This window comes from Apteryx rowi, unplaced genomic scaffold (assembly GCF_003343035.1).
Source record: "Apteryx rowi isolate R43461 unplaced genomic scaffold, aptRow1 scaffold_108, whole genome shotgun sequence".
NCBI classification, from domain to species: domain Eukaryota; kingdom Metazoa; phylum Chordata; class Aves; order Apterygiformes; family Apterygidae; genus Apteryx; species Apteryx rowi.
The window spans coordinates 247,693-261,655 of record NW_020447286.1 but is presented as its reverse complement, the minus strand read 5'-3'; positions in this window follow the sequence as shown (position 1 = coordinate 261,655).

The following is a 13,963-nucleotide window of genomic DNA, read 5'->3' as shown; positions in this document are numbered from 1 at the left end:
AAGTTTATTTTAAGACTGGTAAATTAGCAGGTGTTCTTAGCTAGCTGGTCCTTTAATTCCATCTCATTTAAATTCCCTATCCTCCAATGAGTCGTTAACATTCAAAATCCATGTGTCCTATTTTATGTGGGGCTAATAAGATCCATATAAATGGATACCAAAGCAGAATCTCACAGAATAGAAGCTGGAGTTGGAAAGGACCTCTGGAGAACTTTCGGTCCAACACCCCTGCTCTAGTTAGAGCAGGTTGCCCAGAATTGTGTCCAGTTGGGTCTTGAGTGCCTCCAAGGATGAGAAAACTATTTTCTCTGCGGAAATTATTCCAGTTTTCAACCACCCTCAGAGTAAAGAAGTGTTTTCTTATGTTCGGATGGAATTTCCTGTGTTTCAATTTGTGCCCATTGCCTCTCATCCCATCACTGGGCACCGCTGAGAAGAGTCTGGCTCCATCTTCTTTACACCCACCCATCGGATATTTATAAACTTTGATAAGATCTCCCCTGAGCTTTCTCTTCTCCAGGCTGAACAGTCCCAGCTCTCTCAGCTTCTCCTCATATGACAGATGCTCCAGCCCCTTAATTGTCTTTGTGACCCTTTGCTGGACTTGCCCCAGTAAGCCCATGTCTCTCTTGTCCTGAAAAGGCCAGCACTGGACACAGCACTCCAGATGTGGTCTCACCAGGTCTGAGTAGAGGGGAAGGATCACCTACTGTGGCCTGCTGACAGTACTCTGCCTAATGCGTTCCAGGATATTGTTGGCCTTCTTTGTCCTGAAGGCACCTTGATGGCTTATGTCTGACCTGTCCACCAGGACTCCCAGGTCCTTCTCTGCAGAGCTGCTTTCCAGCAGGTCAGCCCCCAGCCTGTACTGGTGCATGGGGTCATTCCTCCCCAAGTGCAGGATTTGGCATTTTCCTTTGCTGAACTTCATGAGGTTCCTCTCTGCCCATTTCTCCAACCATCTGAGGTTCCTCTAAATAACAGCACAACAATCTGGTGTATCAGCCACTCCTCCCAGTTTGGTATCATCAGCAGACTTGCTGAGGATGCATTTGGTCCCGTCAACCAGTTCATTAATGAAGATGTTAAATAGTATTGGCCCCAGTGTCAAACCCCAGGGAACAATACCAGTGACTGGCATCCAGCTGAGCTTTGTGCTGCTGATCACAACCCTCTGAGCCCAGTAAATCAGACAGTTCTCAATTCGCCTCATAGACCACTCATCTAGCCCATACTTTATTAGCTTTTCTATGAGGGTGTTATGAGAGACAGTGTCAAAAGCCCTATTAAAGTCAAAGTAAACAACACCCACTGCTCTCCCTTCATCCACCAAGCTAGTCATCTCACCACAGGTGGCTATCAGGTCACTTAAGGATGATTTCTCCTTTGTAAATCCGTGCTGACAGCTCTAGATCATCTTCCTGTACTTCATATGTCTGGAAATAGTATCCTGATGCTCCATCACCTTCCCAAGGATCAAAGTCAAGCTGACTGGCCTGTGGTTTCCCAGATCCTCCTTCTTGCTCTTCTTGAAGATAGAGGTGACACTTGCTTTCTTCTAGTACTCTGAAACCTCACCTGATTGCCATGACCTTTCAAAGATAATTGAGAGTGGCTCTGCAATGTCATTTTCCAGCTCCCTTCATCCCCTCAGGGCCCATGGATTTGAGTATGTCCAGTTTGTTTAAGCATTCCCTCACCTGATTCTCCTCCACCAAAGGTAAGTCTTTCTTTCTCCAGACTTCCCCTCTGATCTCAGGGGCTTGTAATTCCTGAAGGCCAGTCTTACCAGTAAAGACTGAGGCAAAGAAGGCATTCAGTACCTCTGTGTTTTCTGCATATTTTGATATCAGGGCCCCTACCCCACACAGGAGTGGTGCCACATTTTCCCCATCCTTCCTTGTGCTGCTTATGTACTTACAGAAGCCCTTCTAGTTACCTTTCTGCTTTCTCATTCCAGTTTCTACTCCAGGTGGGCTTTAGCTCTCCTAATCCCATCCCTGAATGCTTGGACAGTGTCTCTATATTCCTCCTGGGTCACCTGCCTTTGCTTCCACCTCTTAAACACTTTCTTTTTATGCCTGAGTTTCATCACAAACTCCTTGGGGCAATTCCACTTCAGCCCTATTTTGTTGATTAAGAGGCCCCTTTGGTTTACATCACTCTAAATTGTCCGATTTCCACCTGCCTCCACCACGTCATTACTTGATGGTTGGTCTTTCTCTCCCTTCTCATTCCTCATGTTTTTCTCTGGATTTTTACAAGGTTTTAGTCTTAATTTTGGTAGGTTTTTTGAAGATTGATAATGACATGCAGTCAATTCATCACCCATCCTGGAGTCTATAGCAGTTAATAATCTCGTTTAACACAAAGCCACAGCAGTGTGCCATGCCTTAGAATTACTCCAGTTAGAACTGAAGTTTTAGAAGCTAAATATCCAGATATCAGTCATTTAAAATGATTTCTTCCCACCCCTTTATTATTAACACAAACCATTTGGAAATCTCAACACTGAAACACTTTCTTATTAATTTTTTCATTAATCCGTCTCCCCTCTACACACACACAAAATACTGGAAGTTGACAGCTGGCCTGTTGGCACCAATTGCTGAGACTCCTTGAGGGGAAAATAAACCTTTTAAAGAACCCTTGGATTTTGAAAACAGGTTTTAAAAACAAAAGATCCGTCAAATTCTGAGTCTAAGAGCCTTGCCAGTACAGCTTTCAACATTCAGCTTCAATATCCTCTGTTTTACATCTGTATAGCTAAGAAAAAGTATAGGAGAGCTGCTGACAATGACAGGTCATCTTACACCTATTTTCAGGACAGTGTCTGTTCTCAAGTCGGGGTGCTGTTGATAGTCTGAATTCAGTATCATGGTCAAGGTGTAATGTCTTAAGCTTTCCAGTAGAGAGAAATGAACAAAAAGGGACCTACAGTCCTTTACTCATCTTTTCTTTAACCTTTTGATTTTCTCCTGAAACTAGATGTTAGTGACTCATACCACATTGGCTGTATTGACAAGGGACTCCGTTCAGTTGCTTGTATGCAGGTACCTTGTACAGCCTGAGACTCCACAGGCAACCAAGACATGACACAGGTTTTTGCACTTTTGGAGAGGCATCTGGAAACCAGGAGTGATACCTTAGGGCTTCTCAGTGACATGAGGTGATTGGGTGCACAATTGAACCAAGCCTCAATTCAAGGCCAGCTCAAGACATTTCTTCACTGATGACTGTGCTCTCAGAAATCAGGTTTTGCTCCAGTACATAGTTCCGAGCACATCGGTCTTTCAGCAATAAGGTGTTGACGACCTCTTTCTCACCTTCTTCCACCCCACATTCTCAGAGCAGGGACAACATGTGATTCAATGCAACATTTGTTCAGTCAGTGCAGCCAAAGTGAACTTATTCCCTTCTTTAATCCAGAGTGAAAACTGTGTGTTTCCAGCATACTAGAGAGAGTTCTGATACTCTCTTCCATCTTACCATACACAGTACAACACAAAATCGCTACCTGGTCTAACTTAACTATTAGAATGCCTCATAATAACATAGTGCTGAATGGTGTTTTAGCTGTACTGCTTCTTTCGGCAGTAAGATCTGCTTGCTGTGTGTGTACAATAGCAGTAAGTTATGCCGCAAGTAATGACATAGAAATTACTACTGGGACTGACTTTTATCTGGTGTAATATAACCCATGAAAAGTTTAAACCATGTGAGGAGCTGTTTGCAAAGGAGGACGTCACTCAGAAGAAAGGTGTGGCAGATTCTACTCCCAAGATGATTGCCTGAAAAGTTCATCCAAAAGCTTACATCAGCATGTGTGTAACTAAGGAGATCCTTGTAAACAAGTCATAAAACAGGCACACAAAGGCACCATAACTGAAAAGATAATCTCCAGGAATAAATGGGATTACTGAACAGAAAGTAGGATATGGGTATTTTAAACCTCTGATAAAAAGCTGTTGATGTGGGAACGCTGTAGGAATCAACATTAATGAAAAGGCTGGAAGGAGGCTGTCTTTACTCAGAACTGCATAAAATTAAAGAGCATTTAAACATCAAAGAGGGATGCTCATACACAAGATATAGAAAGGAGGCAATAACTGGAGCAAGTTCTGCTTTTGTCTGATAACCCATTATTTAAATGTCAGTCTAAAGGACTTCCTTACAACTCTATTAGTTCATGCCTGCTATATGTGCTTCTGGAGCAAAATCAATGGACTAAGCTTTCAACTGGTGTAAAGTTAACTTAGAGAAAATGAATTCAATGGAGACAAGACAATTTACATTAGTTGAGGATACTGCCTGGTAGTAGATTGTTGTTACAAAATACAGTACGAACAAATGGGAGTACAATGTGACTTTGTATTTACAAAAGTTAAGGAGCTAATATTAACACACAAATTAACTGTGATGGTAGGCCACAGTCCATACTATTACAAAATTCACATGCTGGATTAACCTAAATGCTAATCACACACTTGATGTTTGCAAAGTGATAACAAGTCCATCCTGACTGTTGGCCTTGAGGAGGTTAAAGATTTGCCCTAGCTCTCACACTGCATGCACATATACAAAACTTGCTGTGATTTGGCTGCCACTGAAAGCAGAAGACACTGGAGTGGCCACATCAACATGCACCAGTAGCCCTGCTTCAAGTACTGCAGGGGCAGTAAATCTGCTCCAAGCAGCCTGATGTTATTCTACTGCTTTTGCAGATATACTAAGTAAAATTATCCACTAGCATAAGGAATAGAGAGCTCCACAGGGCTCTCAAAATGTTGTCTACTTTTTATATCAGTAGAGAACTTGGACTTACATGACCTCTAGAAATGGTACTTCTCCTCTGCCAGTTTGGCTGGGGCATAATAGATCTCTAATTGCTTAATCGGTACATATTCCTTTAGATTTTTTGCCGTAATCTGTAATTATTTTGCTTCCATTTGGTTGGGTTTTACAACCTACAACAAAATAACACAATCTGTTGCACTACGATAAATGTGCTCATAACTTTTAAACAGGTAAGAGCAAACACTCACCTATTATGCATATTATACACAATCCTATAAAATAAATAACACCCTCAGGATTTTTGCCATTAATCAAATACAAATGTTAGCTTCAAAAGTTGGTACACTAGTAAGAATGATTTCAATTATAGTCTATTTTATACAAGTTCTACTCCAGCTGAACTCTATAGCCTCACAAGAGATTTAAACACTATAATCCCAGCAGATTTCATGCAAACTTTGTTCAAGATACTCATCAGAGAAATATTCAGAAATTATCATCTACTATCTACACTCTTGAACTAATAAAACATCTGTATATGTAATGAAAGTAGAATTGATGGCCAAAAAAAAAAGAAAATCTCCATGTGCATAACATAATTTCTTGCAAAATGATATGGACTTGTGCTGGATCATTAACAATACAAATGAACCCCACTCATCCCAATGAATGCAATTTTAGTTTCATTCTATGCTAGATAACAATATTAGTATAAACAACAGAGGTTCATTCAGGATTATTGGTATACAGCTGATGTATAAAATATAGGAAGACATGAACCAAAAAGGCTAAATATCTACACTAAAATATACATATTGTTTTCTGAATTTTGCTTTGTTTATAAAAAGACTAAAAAAGTCTGGTGGATTTCAAAGTTAGTGGGTGCAGTATGTGCATATCAGAGCTGGTAGGATATCTGAACTTGAGGCTGCTATTTTATGTGTTTATTCTCTGTTGAGTCAACTTCAAAGACCGCAGATCAACCCAAACAGTTCTGTCCTACCAGAGCTTTGGTCTGACAAGAGTGGACCATCATCCTTATGTAACTTGCTATGTTACAGAGCACACAGGAAAATCAAGCAAGCTGTTGTTCAAGGAAAGTAAATAGCTGCAATATGCTGGACAGAGGAGGACAAAACTTTGAAAAGAAATTATTTTATTTTATTTTTTTTCCCAGATATACGCTAAGCTGCCCTTGGGACAGGAAGTCTTACAGTATAATCTATTTTATTTTAACCTCCCCCACGTGAGGATTTAGAGTAGGCTGTCCCCTCCACAGCAATAATAATGTCCGATACCAGGAGACAGCCATCCCAGGGGAAGATAATTTTGACATAGCGACATAAAGCACACTTCATGTTCAGCGACCCGTCATGGCTGTTGCAGTGTGCTCCCTACCTCACCTTTCTATAGCTCTCCTCCCTTTTGGCTGCAGTTGTCATTCCCAGCCCCTTGCTGGAACAGCTTGTCAAGGGATTTCCTGTGGTATGGAGGAATAGGTCATTCTTAAGGTCAAGCACAACCCTGAATGCTCCCATCTGCTGGGGTGGAAATGTTGGGTCAAAACCAGCATTTTCTTAAAACTCTCGTACAATTACTACCCTCTTCTGAGGATGCCAGAAGATCTTAGGCACCTAAATTCTGTAGATGAAAATTTCCAGGCATTGAAATTTCTGCCTGAAATCATTTTATCCTTAATATTGATAAGCAGCTCAATCCCTGCATGCAACTATTACTCTGGATACACTAAGTAGGCATTCCTTTGTTTATCTCATCTGAGATACTCATTCCAGAATCAGAGAGAAGGGGGAAGAGTGCAAATGTGTCTCTGGCCTTATAGTCAGAGAAAGGGCTGGGAATGAGGAACCTGGATTTCGGTAGCTATGTCACGCTCTGTTGAAAGCATAAGAACAGTTGCATTGGTTCAAGCAGGGGTCTGTCTCTTCATATCCTATTTCTAGTATTGCACTTTGAGGGTCTAAGGGGCCAGGATGATAAGCAAGTTTTTTAGGGATATGCTATGTCCAGCTGTTGCAGAGCTGTATCCCCCCCTGCTTTTATGGAACAGTACAACTGATCCAGGCTTGGCATAAGCCACAGACTGGAAGCCAGTCCTTGACTGTGTTCCCTACATCAACGATCCTACTCTTGAAATGCTCAGTACAGACTTTGCTAGAGACTATAACATCACTTTTTCTCCTAAAGACAGTTGTGACCTGTATGCACAAGTTGAACATACTTTGCCTGCTTGCTGATTAAGCCTCAAACATCTGTCTTGATTATTTGCACAGCAGGGCTCATCCTTAATAGGAATAAATTATAAAGTTGATATGCAAATTAAACAAATTGAATGATAGAAAGAAAAAAAAAGCAGTGGTCAATAGGAAGAGGACTGGTCTCACACACCTCCTGTGGATCTGTGAGTATGGGGTGCTGACAGCAGTAAATCCTGTTCCCAAGATCTCCCCCTGAACAAATTTCCCCCTGCACCCTCCCTCACCAAAAAGAAAAGCAGAAAATCACCTCTACCTCATGCTCCCAATGCCTCTGGAAGTCTCCACACCTTCAGACAGCATGATATGACCTCTGCCAAGACCAGCACTTCTCAAATTGCTCCCATCCCCACCAGTCCCTGTGACACCTCCCTGACCGCCAGCGCCCAGACTAACTCTCCGTGCTATCATGTGCAGCAGGAATCAAGGACTTGGGAGGTCAGGGCTGCACCCAAGGCCACCTTGCAGCAGCATGGCATGCCCAGCACTGAAGAGAGGGCTCCTCCCTCCCCTGACTTTCCCCTGCACCTCTCTGAATGAAGAACTTGCAAGAAGGGCTCTTAGGTTTTGCCAGATGTGGGCCGGTGTTCCTCTAAACAGGCAAACACCAAGAACAGTGTTTGTAAGAAGATGCCGAGACAAGAGGAAGAACACAGCAAAAAGTGGAAGATACTTCCCTCCTCATATTCTTCCATCTTCCCACTATTTTCAGACTGAAGAATTTCCTAAGCCTGGTGCAGTCTGTATATTTAGTAACTCCCCACAGATGTCTCTTCCAAGCACTTGCCTGATTTCTGATTGAATCCACATAAATTTCTTGCACATGTAATATCCTTTGGCAAGAAGTTTTACAGAACTGCTACCTATTGTCAAACAACCATCTCCTTTTTTTGTTTTAAACCTCTCATTTCATTTGATGTGCCCTCATTCCTGTAGTGGAAGATAGTGAACAGTCAAGCCATCATTGCCCTGTCCATGCTACTCATGATTTTGTAGAATTTTTGTATCATATCTCCTTTAAGCTATTTTTTCCTCCCTACTCAGGTACTTAATGTTAAGCAGTCACTGGTGAAATTCTCTCCATATGTTGTAGAGGGATCCTGGGTTGTCAAGACTCTGGGTACTGATATGATCACTCTCTGAAAGTTATGTAGAATTAAATAACTTTTATATGTTCCCAGGATTTCACATACTGTAAGCACTTCAGAACTTTAATTTACATATTTGTAACATAACATCCGAATCTCTGAGTTTAGGATTATTGACAGAAAACGGGAGTAGCTGCAACCTTTTCCAGTCACCTGTCACATTATTCTATTCATATTCACCATTCTTCAATTGCACACTGTTTCCTGACTTAAATGTTACACATAAACGATGAATATTCCATAGTGCTAATTTGGGGATGGTAACAATACTGAGAAGTAATGTTATGTTTAATGTTCCTCTTTGGATTTCAGTGCCAAAGCATAATACAGTCAGAAGGACAACAGTGAGCTTATCTGTACATAGGAATGACGCTGTGGTAGGAATTTTCCAAGTCAGCCAAAGAACTAATGGTATAAAAGCCTGGTTAGACCAGTCCAGACAAAGTTTGGCTGAAAGGAGAGATGAGCAACTACTTCAGGCTCTGGAGATGAGAATGCTTTAGTGGATGCTGGGCAAAATGAGGCTGATGAAAGCTGGAATTCACAAAGGTCTCATCACAGAAAAGTAGAGAATTTATCAGCTAAGATGTAAAGCATGGGAATTAGACAGCACAACATCTAAAAAATCACACCTCAAAGACTTCAAGTGGGCGTGAGACAATGCTGATGTCTCTCTTTACTTAAAAAGCAGCACAGCAATTAGAGAAATCATCTGAGAGAGAGAAAGCTGGGGTTTATGTCTTTTTCATTTTGAGATGATGGAGACACCCTTACAACCTATGTCTATACTAGTGAACATGACAAAGCCAAGGCATGAGCCTAAGTATTGTCACACAATATTTCATACAATCAAATCACTGGTAGGAGCGGTTAAACTTTTGACCAGGGCCAACCAACACCCTCCCAGACAATACCCAGATATAATTCAGGAGCTCGCACTGGCCAACAGAGTATATTGCTATGGCTTCCCTGTTTTGCTGGGAAGAGAGTCTAGCTGAAATGTCATATGCTAGTTGACTTTAGGATTGCAGAATGGTTTGTGGTGTATTTTGCTTACTAGTAAGCATGTAACCACAAAAGTTGGGAGTAATGCACTTAAGCTCTAGAAAGAGGTACAATTTCACACAACATGCTGCTTGTATTTCTAATACTTTTCCTGTTGACTAGATCTCCCAATCAACTAAGTTTGCTCAGAGGACTGGCTGGGTCACTTTTCTGAAGCTTTTCATAATCATTTCCCTTATTCTCACTGTTGCAAAGAAAACCTTGGCATCTAACACAGCAATCTGGATTTCATTTTGAGAGGAAATCTAAGTTCTTTTTGGATCTAGCCTTAGTGTAACACCAAAGAGAAAGAGAAACAAGGAGGGTGTCATGGTGTAATAGGGAAAATAAATAGATTAGAGAGCAGAATGTGTATTTCTCATTTTATATACCTCCGGTGTTGATTTATTCATACAAGCTCAGGCTCAGGAAAGGAAAAAGAGCTCAAGCTCAGGAGTGAGACATTAGTTCTGTAAAAATAGCAGCTATCCTAAATCTCAGTTAAGCATGATGCTTTTTGAAAAATTAGCAAAAAGTAAAAAGAAGTAACAGTTTTTCCCTAGCCACTGTGGCAAGGATAAAAAGAAGATGTTAAGAATATGGGAGAGATGCATCTGTGGTAGCTTTAATCTCACCTAAACTAATTTTGTCTTTGGCCTAATGCAAAGTTGTAAATATACAGAAAGATGAAATTGGAGTTTTATGGGGGGGGGAAGATATTAGATTTTAGATCTTCATTGACTATTTTGGGAATGGATTTAGCCTATATAAGCTGAGATTCTCTATCAAAGTCAGACAGACAGATTTACTTTAGATCACTTTTGAATTTTGTTTTTCATGAAAGTTTAGTGAAAAAAGACTGAAATGACTCTGCTATGATAAGATCATTAGCTCCTGAAAGCTTTTATTAAGGTTTGATAAAATCCAGTTCATTGGGTCACCCCTGAGGACTGGTAAACTTCATCAAGTTACAGACAATGATCTATAGATAGTTGACTATTTTGCTCATAGTATGATGAGATGTTATGATTCATATTCTCAGCAAATGTGCATATAATCAATAAAGCCAATGGAACTGCTTTAGTTATGGAGCTAAATAAAAGTCAGTATTGAGGAAATCTATATAGGTTTATAGAAGAAAAAAGAAAGTTCTTCCACTATTAGATACCAATTTTGTTCAATGAAATTCAGACAGTGAACAGTTTCAATGTATCATGAGATGATCATGCTAGATATTAAGCACTGTACATCAGCCTACATCATGCTGAGGAACTGTTGATTTAAATTTATGTTGGTCAATCTCCCCAAGAGAGATCAACATCTGAGAAAAAAAAAGAAAAGGAAACAGCAAACTTTCTGAATTTCACTTTTTTTTTTTTTCTAAGCCTATAAGTATGGGGTAAAATAGTTTCAGGATACTAATACTTGAACTTACAGCCCTTCTGGCTTATGTAATCACTTGAAAAAAAATCTCCATCTATAATAGAAATGTTATTACTCATCACAGTGTGGATGAACTAGGCAATAGATACTTTCACAGGAGCGAGGAAAGAGAGGAGATAGGAAGTCAGTTTTTTAAACAGAAGACTGACATTCACTTCTCCTTAAATGATGGAAAATATATTTATATATTAACCTGACCCAATATTTAATATATAGATTCATATCTAATTCCTACAAAGATTAAAAGAGTTCAGTCTGAGAGAGGTAGCCATCCCTCTCCAATAGGATGCAAGTTATCTTTTTCACTAAAACTCAGAGTTTCTGGTTCTTAATCAGGTGTTTCATAGAATAGGTACTTCTGGAGAACAGAGGAGAACAGCAACATAGCTCCAAATGGAGAGAAAGAGATGACTGATGCTCTGAATATGGTATTTGGAAGAAATTAAAGTGGAATGAAGACCTAAGCCAGACTTTGGTATACAGTCAGTATATACTAAACGCCCCCATTATAGTCTAAGATTTAGAAACCCAATGCTTGACTGCAAAGCAGAAATCTGGGGAAATTCTCATCTCTGAAATTCAATACATGAGTACACTTGAGCAACTTCTGCATCCTATTACACGTTTCTTGTTTTAATTAATGTATCTCCTATTAAAAGTGGGTAGAAGAAATAGTCTGACAGCTTTATTGTGTTTGGGATTATATCAAGGGTTTAGCATACAAAAGGCCGAGTGCTACTGATTATACATTTCCCTTTTAGATCATTTAAACAGTAGATTTGTTTTGACACATTATCTTTTGAAAAGGCGTCCTGTTACCTATGCCAGGTATATGAACTGGGTAAGGAACACTATTAAAACACACTAGCTGATGTGCATCACTGCAGCAGATATGTGGGATATGAATTAATGTAGCAAGATGTCATAGTTTATCCAGAGAACCCTGCTCAGATTACGCACGAACTGGATAGGGAGACTACATCAGTGTTTTTAATTTTGAGTCCGTGGAAATTGTATTATTTCATCTCTGTGTGTTCTCTGCAGATCAACTTGATATTCCAAAGACCTATGATTACTCTTACCATAATGGTTCTTCCTTGGTGGGATAATCTAAGGTTTAGGTTTTGCTGTTGGATTTGGCACGATTCTTTAGTTTAAGCAGTATAGCCAGAGCTACTTTTTGGACTTTGCCATGCTCATTGCAGACATTTACATACTGCAGCTTACACTTGGATCAGCATACAAAAGTATTAAGAACTCATGTACTTTTGTACTTTTTTTTTTCCCCCCCTGATCACAGTGTAAATCAAATGCTGCGTTCCCCATAAAAATGGGAAAGCTTAGACCTGCTCGGGTAACAGAATTTGAAATAGCTCTGATTGGCTTTTATTCTGATTCTTTTGGCCCTCCTCCTTATACAGCTTTTTATGAAGCCACCTTTTCATACAAATAATGCTCTATTCTGGGAACCATTGTTTGGAGGGATGTAGTATATCATAACTAAAATTCTTGCTTTGATTTCGGTTCTGGCCTTATTGAAATAAATGGTTAGTTTAATACTAACGTTAGTGATGCCAGGATTTCACTCTTTAAATCTTGCACATATATAGGAGAATCACACAGGCTCATTCAAACATGAGCCTGATCCTCTACTCTTACTCTGTCAAACTATATAGAGACTATGAGCTGTATCAGCCAGGCTACATGAATACACTGTTTCACTTCACTTCAGCTAAGCTTCTTGTCCAGGTTAATTGCCTAAAAATTAATAGAGAGGTATTTGCTTGTTTAGAGGGATTTATGTCATTAATCTTGGAAGGGGAACAGTCACTATTTGGAAGTGACTGCCCATGAGTATGGAGAAAGTATAAATGAACGGCACAGACAAGACACCCAAATTTTTAGGTGAATAAAATTGGATAATATGAATGTGAGTAGTGCTTAAAAGGGAGAATGTTCAGGAATGATTAAGATAGCTGTAAACCTATATTAAGCAGTTATGCCTGAGAAAGTAAAAGGTGGTTTTTCTACTATTTCTGGAGAGGTCTGGAACAAGCTCTTTGCAAAGACAGTATATCAGGAAAGATCTGAAAGGAAGTACCAAATAAAGAGGCAGTTCCTGTCCAAAGACTTGCAGAATCTGTCTGAGCTGTCAGAACCATACATTCAGTTGCCAGCCTGCTCCGTTTTCCTTTCCAAGTCCACTCTGAGATGTGGATAAAGCAGGTGTTGCAGGACATTTGAACTGTTCTGTGTGCTCATTCCCAGTTGCCTTTTAACATGATGTCCTGCCAAACTATTCTGTAACATTTGACCAAAATGCTGGCTTCGCCTAGTGGGTACGGAATGTAAAGTAAATCACATGAAAGGCAAAGCAGCATTTTAATCACCTACTATGTCACTGCATTCATGCCCATCACAATCCACTAATGTGTCACATGACTGAACATGCTATAGGAACTGATACTATGATGCACCAACAGTCATGTGACAGGTGAAGGACCGAGGTTTTGGGCTCTCAAATGAGCTGCTGTAGCCAAAAAAAAAAAAAAAAACAAGTTTTAATGCAATTTTGAAAATGAGATGAGTTTCATGGAAAAAATGACAAGAAATGTGAAAGTCTTTGTTCAAAAGTTAACAAATAGGGAAGAAAATCACTGGATGAGCGCAGAGTAAATATTTAGGTAACGAAAGGGAAAAAAAATATGGAAACCTGGAAAAAAACCTTGAAACTGAAGACGAGTAGCTTCTGTTAGACTTGGTAAAGAAGGGAGAGCCAGTGACAGGGTGAAAGGAAAATGTTGTATGGTAAAAGTATAGGAATGATGTGCAGTGTTCTGAATGGATCTGAGCACAGCAAGTTGCATGTCTGGAGGCCAAAGGAAAGGATGTTGTAATAATCAAAACATCCAGTCCCTCATCTTAAGGGAATTCAAGCTGAGTAAATGAATAGGAAAACTGTATTTTAACTTCCATACAGAGAGAATTGGCAAGTTTAAGACAAAACTTTGTCTAAATGTTGGATTCAGTGCCTGAAAGGTCAGTAGGGCCATTGGGCTGTGCTGGTGTAATTTGGCTAAAATCCACTAAATCAAAACCTGGCCTAAACACTGCATGCGGGCTTGGTTCATCTAAAACTGTCTCAGCCTTAGCAGACAGCAAAGACAGCAGACAGAAAAATGTGCTAAACGGTAGAGATTCCAAACTTAGTAAGAAAGCCCTAAAGGCTCACAAAAAAAAAGTCTCAGTCCTTCATTC